Here is a 6,264-nt window from a genome sequence, read left to right on the forward strand (position 1 = left end):
AATGATATGCAATCTTAGATATGATACAATCTTAGATATGATTGCAATCTTAGATATGATTGCAATCTTAGAAGATATGATTTTGTAATCTTGGAGATTTAATTTGTAGATATCCTTTAATCTTAACTTTTGATGTAATTGATCTGTACCGTTGGATTTGGGGAGGCTCAACTATAAATAGAGGCCTCTCCCTTCATTGTAAAGGGGACTTAGGTTTTGGGAAGCAATAAGAATTCTTGAGAGCATTCACTCAAATTTCTCTCCTTCTTGCATTCTTACTCTCTCTGGTTTGTTCTTATTTTATTCTTCGTCTATCTTAGTTTTTCAACTTTTTTTTAATTTCACCCTTTTTATATACTTTTAAACTTATTTTTAATTTATTATATATATTATTTATTATATTATTTATATTTTCAAAATTTGTAAATTATTATTATATATTATATTTTAACTTATATATCTTATATATTTATTTATTTATATTATACATTATTTTAAAACTTACATTTTTATATTATATATTATAAATTATTTCATTTATTATTATTTTATATACTATCATATATTATCTATTTTAAAATTCACTATTAAATATTATATTTTTATGTATTATTAAATGTTTATATTATTTGATATAATACAATATCATATTTTTTATTATTTTATCTTAAAATTAAAGTTTATCTATAATATATTATTATTATCACCCATTTCTAAATTGTATTTTAATTATATACACATATATCTAAATTACTCACTTTATTTTATTAAACCTTTTTATATTTTTTATATTATAAATTGTCCATGTATTAAATGCTATTTTCATGATTTTATAAAGTGTTGATTGCTTGATAACATATGTTACTATATTATTATTTTTTTATATATTATTGTATTTGTTTGTCTTGTTTTGTTTTTATACAATCATACATCATGCATCATTTTCTCGTTTATTAATATGTTTAAATATATGTTGAATTACATGTTTATATGTTTTATCTATTCTTCTTTAATATATGTTGTTTTTTTTTGTATGTATATTTTACTTATTTAAAATTTCCATATTTTATATTTCTTATATATATATTAATTAATGTATGACATTTATGTTATTGTTATTATGCTTTTATTTACCTATTTCTATAATATGTTATCTTGTATGTTATGTTTTATTATGTTAATGTGCTCCTTCATGCATCAGTTTTAAAAACGAAACTTCAAAGTTTTCAAAAATAAAAAGGCAATGCTAGGTGTTTGGAAGCTTCGAAAAAGTAGTGCCCTAACTTATTGGGTTGCAACTTTTCTCGTTGAGTTCGAATAGTCAAGTACCCTTCTAATTTTTTTAAGGTTTTCAAAATACGAGCAACTGTCTTGGAATTTCAAAGCGTTGTGTCCTAACTTATTGGATGTGGCATTTTGTCGTTTCGAGATAGGGATTTCAAAAAGGGGGGCTAACTTAGTGTCAATATTTTGATACAAGTGAATCTCAATTTTCAAAATCAAAATATTCTAAAGAGGATTGCATCTTAAAATTTTTGAATTTTCGACATTAAAGACACTTGATAATCAATTTGGTACTAATTTTTGGGCGCTACGAGGGTGCTAACCCTTCCTCGTACGTAACCGGCTCCCGAACCCATTTTCTGATTTCGTAGACCAAAACTAATGATTTTAAAACAAAACATTTTATAAGGTGATCCAATCACACCTAAAAAGATTGGTGGCGACTCCCGTTTTCATTTTTCTTAAAGTCGATTCCCATTTTCCAAAACTCGATTTAAAAATGGTTTCGACAACTTGGCCACTCCACTGGGGACTAATAAGAGAGTCAAGCCGTGTAATTGATTATCTCTTGTCTTAATGTCAGAAATTAAAAATTTTAAAATTTAATCTTCTTTGCATTACATGTGTTTGTGTTATTGCATGTGTTGCTATATTCTAATACGCATTGCATTTGCATGACCGTTGTGGTCACACCCTTAAGTGGGAGTGAGAAGCTACGCCTTCGTGAGGTTTTTGCCTCCGTGCGGGATAGTGGATCACTTTCGGGATACATCCGTACCTATGGTTTCGTGAGATTTTCATCTCTGTGTAGCCATAGGGAAATGTGTCCCCCTGAACTGAACTCGATTCAAATGAGCCTATAATGGGAGAGGATCGAGGAATCTGCTGGTTCAGGTACCTTAACTTTAGAACTAAACCACATATAGAAGGACCGTAAGAGCTCAACCTAGATAGAATTATACCGTAATTATTACCCTTGCAGGTTATCTTTGAGTTTATTGTTATCATGTGATACTAACTATCTCCTTTCTTTTGTTGCATATCATTTCGCATTTAAAAGGTATCGATTTTCGGTCAGTTTCTAAGTTAGAGAGTTTTATTATGGAGAATGGACTTCTTGATAGAGTGGAAGACAACGCTAACGTCCATATATGGTCAGAGCAAACTCAGTTAGTAAAGGAAAATAGTTTAACCATGGGATATGTGTCAGAGCTGTCAGACTACATTCGTATCACACAGGATAATCAGCATGAGTTAAAGGAAATATGGGATCAATGGGGTAGCGAAGCCAAGCAGTTGTTCTACAACAACCATGGGGACTTGCAGTACTTGCTTGACTTGGGAATAGACGAGAATTGGTTTCGGGCCATCACTCAGTATTGGAATCTTGTATACAGTTGCTTTACGTTTGGAAAAGCCTATATGGTACCCGTGGTGGAGGAATATTCAATTTTGTGGCATTGTCCTATGACTCAAGTTGAAAAAAGTTTACTCAAGGGCTAACTGTATTCCAACTTTTGTGAGGAAGTTGATGAATGTCATAGGGAGAGGGAGTGAGCTAAAATTGAAAGAGTAAGAGGGAAAATGGGCAGTCTTGGAATTCCTGCCTCTTCCGCCACTAGTGTGTCTTAATGTTATTTCCAATCAAAGCAGAATAAGATACGAAGAAGATTGTTCGACACTCTATGGCAAGGCATGCTGTAGGGCAAAAGGTAATGTACTCACCAATCATTTTAAGGTGAACAAGAAGAGTATTGATGGACATTTCGACCATTACAACATTTCTCTTTCATAGGAAGATGGTCGATGGTAAGAGTGTTGGAAGAAAAGTGATTGACAGAATGCATGGACCTACAAAGGTAAGTTGGATGGAAAGAATTGTGCCTATGATGGTAAAAGGCTTATTTATTATAGGACCAAACAACAAGCATGAGTTCACTACGTTGCACTTATCAGAGATAATGGAAATGCAAGCCCTGATGATCTGTCAAAATGGACGCAAAAGAATGAGATTAAAGAATTCTATATCATTTAAAAGACCTCTAAAGTAGAGATTAACTATACTGAGAAGATACCCATCTAAGCATTTTAAAATGCTTTGCGTGGATAGGAATCTGAAAGCTCTCAAGAAACCCTAAAGGTGTTGGATATCATTTTAAGGTAGCATGTTAAGTAGGAGTGCCCACTTGTTTGCCAATCTTTCTTTCAAGATAATCAGAACAACTTCACAGACATTGGAAGAGGTGTCCATAGATGTAGGGATTATCTTATGGGTGAAGCCATAGCTCAAATTCGGGATGGTAGTAGATCATTTACGGACCATGAAGGTACAAGCTGATACATTGAGCACAGTCAGATCATTGTCAAGAGTTAGCTTTGTTGAGTTAAAACTTTGGGCCATGGGACGAAGGCGTATTTGTAATCCATTCATATGTAAAGATATTCTTTTTCTAAATAAAGTTTTCTAAATGAAATTAAGTCGAGATCGATACCTTTTTGCATTCATGAATTTGTATTACATCACATCAAATTATATGCATTTAAATTATAAAAAGACCATAATTAGTTAAAGTTATTAAAAAAGAAAGAAAAGAGAGAGAGAGAGAAGAGGGTCACGGCTAAGTGAAAAGAGCGTTCCTTACATATCCCGACTTTTTGTCAAGAGGGATAGCTTACCGGAGAAGGGGTGTTTGGAAATGAAAATAATCCCATCAATGTCATACATGAGGAAGGAACTGAACAAAGAAACCTTAAGGGCATTCGCCTTACGAACCGAGAAGTTTTTAAACAATTGATGCAGAAGAACTTCACGTAATCTTTAGGAATTTTACGGAGTAATATTCGAACACTATTGTTGCTCTAAAGCCTAGGAGTAATGAGATTTCTTTTGAGAAGTAGGCTCATGTTCAGACATTTTTATTTTCAATAAAACATACTTTTATTATTTATCCGAGTAAATATTCTTTTATTCTGATTCTTTTGACCTTTGACATTCTTTATAAATTTTCATTTCATGTAAATAGTCATTTTTGAATTCATTTATTCCTTGTATATTCTTTTGTGTGCCTATCATAGATCCCTAGATATCAATGACATGGGCAACGATACTACAGATTCAGAGTTCTTTTTGAGTGCGATATGTGTTTAGAGGAATCTTAGTACTTTGAAGCTGACAAAAATTGTGACTTGTTTCTGAATTTGTTGAAAATGGTTTTTACCCCATGAAGTGGTGGTAGGAAATATAGCCTTAGAGGAAAGAAAGATTGTGAAATTGGAATTAGCTGAGGAGACAAAACAAGTCCTTGTTGAGACTATTATGGAATTCAAAAATGTGGTCCAAAGACGCATTTGCAATTGCCAGGGTAAACATGAGGTTTTGGGGCACTGTTGGTCCACCATGGAAAGGGATAGTATCAGTTGTATAATGAATGCCAAATTTAAAGGAGTCAAGACTTATGGGGCATGTATGTTATGGGCCCGAGCTCGTCAAGAGTTGCAAGCTAACAATGACTCATCTTTATGGACGTCAACTACTCCATTAAGAGGGGGAGATAGCTTCATATGCCAATATTACAAAGTCAAAAGTCATCCATTCCAAAAAAAAAAGAAGAGATTATAACTGTACAATGCCAAAAGTTTACAGTCTTTTCAAAGATAATGCGCCATACCACAGTACAACAAAGGTTGCCAAAAGAAAAGAAAAAGAAAAAAATAAACTACAGAAGATGACCGAGACTGGTAAAAATTGGCATAAGAAACTACTGCTTACTCTCTATGCTTACGCTGGGGCACACACCTTCAATTCCAGTTGTTTCAAAGGTTCCAACCATCATCCTTGGAATGGGTACATTGTTTGGTTCTCCTGAGCAGTCTGATGTGCTGTCAATAGCTGCAATGGTTAGCTCGAGGCGGTGGCCATTGATTTTCAGCTATGGGGCATCAGGCCGTACATAGTCTCTGAAGCTTAAAATGATAGATTCTTTCTTCAAAACTAGTTTCTGACAAAGTGGATGACGGTATCATGAAGGAAGCTCTCTTAAACTTCTATACAAAGAGGAAATATGATCAAATCATTATTTTTAGGGATGGAGATAGTGAGTCTCAATTCAATCAAGTTTGGATCAAGTTATTGAGGCATTCAGGTTCCTTGACGAGAAGTGTGCCCTAAATATTGTGGTACGAAAAACCATCATACCAAGTTTTTTTTTTCAGCAAGGATCTCCTGACAATGTGCTACATGGTATTGTCATTGACAACAAAGTATGCCATCCAAAGAACAATGATTCTTACCTTGGTACCCATGCTGGAATGATTGGAATCACGAGGCAGACCCACTATTATGTTCTCTTAGACCAGGCTAGGTTTTTGGCTGATGATTTGCAAGAGTTTGTTCATTCTCTATCCTATATGTATCAAAGGAGCACTACAGCCATATTTGTTGTGCCTCCTATTTGCTACGCTCATTTGGCAGCTTCACAGTTGGGGCAATTTATGAAGATTAGGGATGCTTCAGAAACATCATCGAGTCATGGTGGGATGTATGCTCCAGGAGTAATCTCGTACCTCGACTTTCGGGTTGAAGGATAAAGTCAACAACTTCATTCTTGTTTGCTGAGAATCATTGAACCATCTTTTTGTAGGGTTTGACAAACAACAGCCAGGACGGCTGCTGGGGTAATCCCTTTCTCATGGGTTTATGAATCAAGATTTTTCCTCCAAGCTTTGATGGAGTCAAGAATTGAATACCTCTAGTAAACTTAACTTGAAAGTATTCATCCTAAGCAAATGTACCAAGAATGGATGACACAGACTTGTGACAAAGAAGGTTCGTCCAAAAGAATCTCATAAACGAAACCTTGCAAAAGGATGCCGAATTGGGAAGGGCCATATGTTACGAAGAGGGCTTTCTCTAGAGGTGCATTGATTTGACAAGAAATGGATAGGAAGAATTTATCTAATCTAGTGAATTCGGACTCAGTC

General features: G+C 34.1%; 1 pseudogene; it reads left to right on the forward strand.

Moving 5' to 3' along the window:
* Positions 1-5,058: 5,058 nt before the first annotated feature.
* Positions 5,059-5,984, forward strand: LOC108475001 (protein argonaute 4A-like; annotated as a pseudogene).
* Positions 5,985-6,264: the final 280 nt, after the last annotated feature.

Source organism: Gossypium arboreum, chromosome 13, assembly GCF_025698485.1.
Source record: "Gossypium arboreum isolate Shixiya-1 chromosome 13, ASM2569848v2, whole genome shotgun sequence".
In the NCBI taxonomy this organism is placed as follows: Eukaryota; Viridiplantae; Streptophyta; class Magnoliopsida; order Malvales; family Malvaceae; genus Gossypium; species Gossypium arboreum.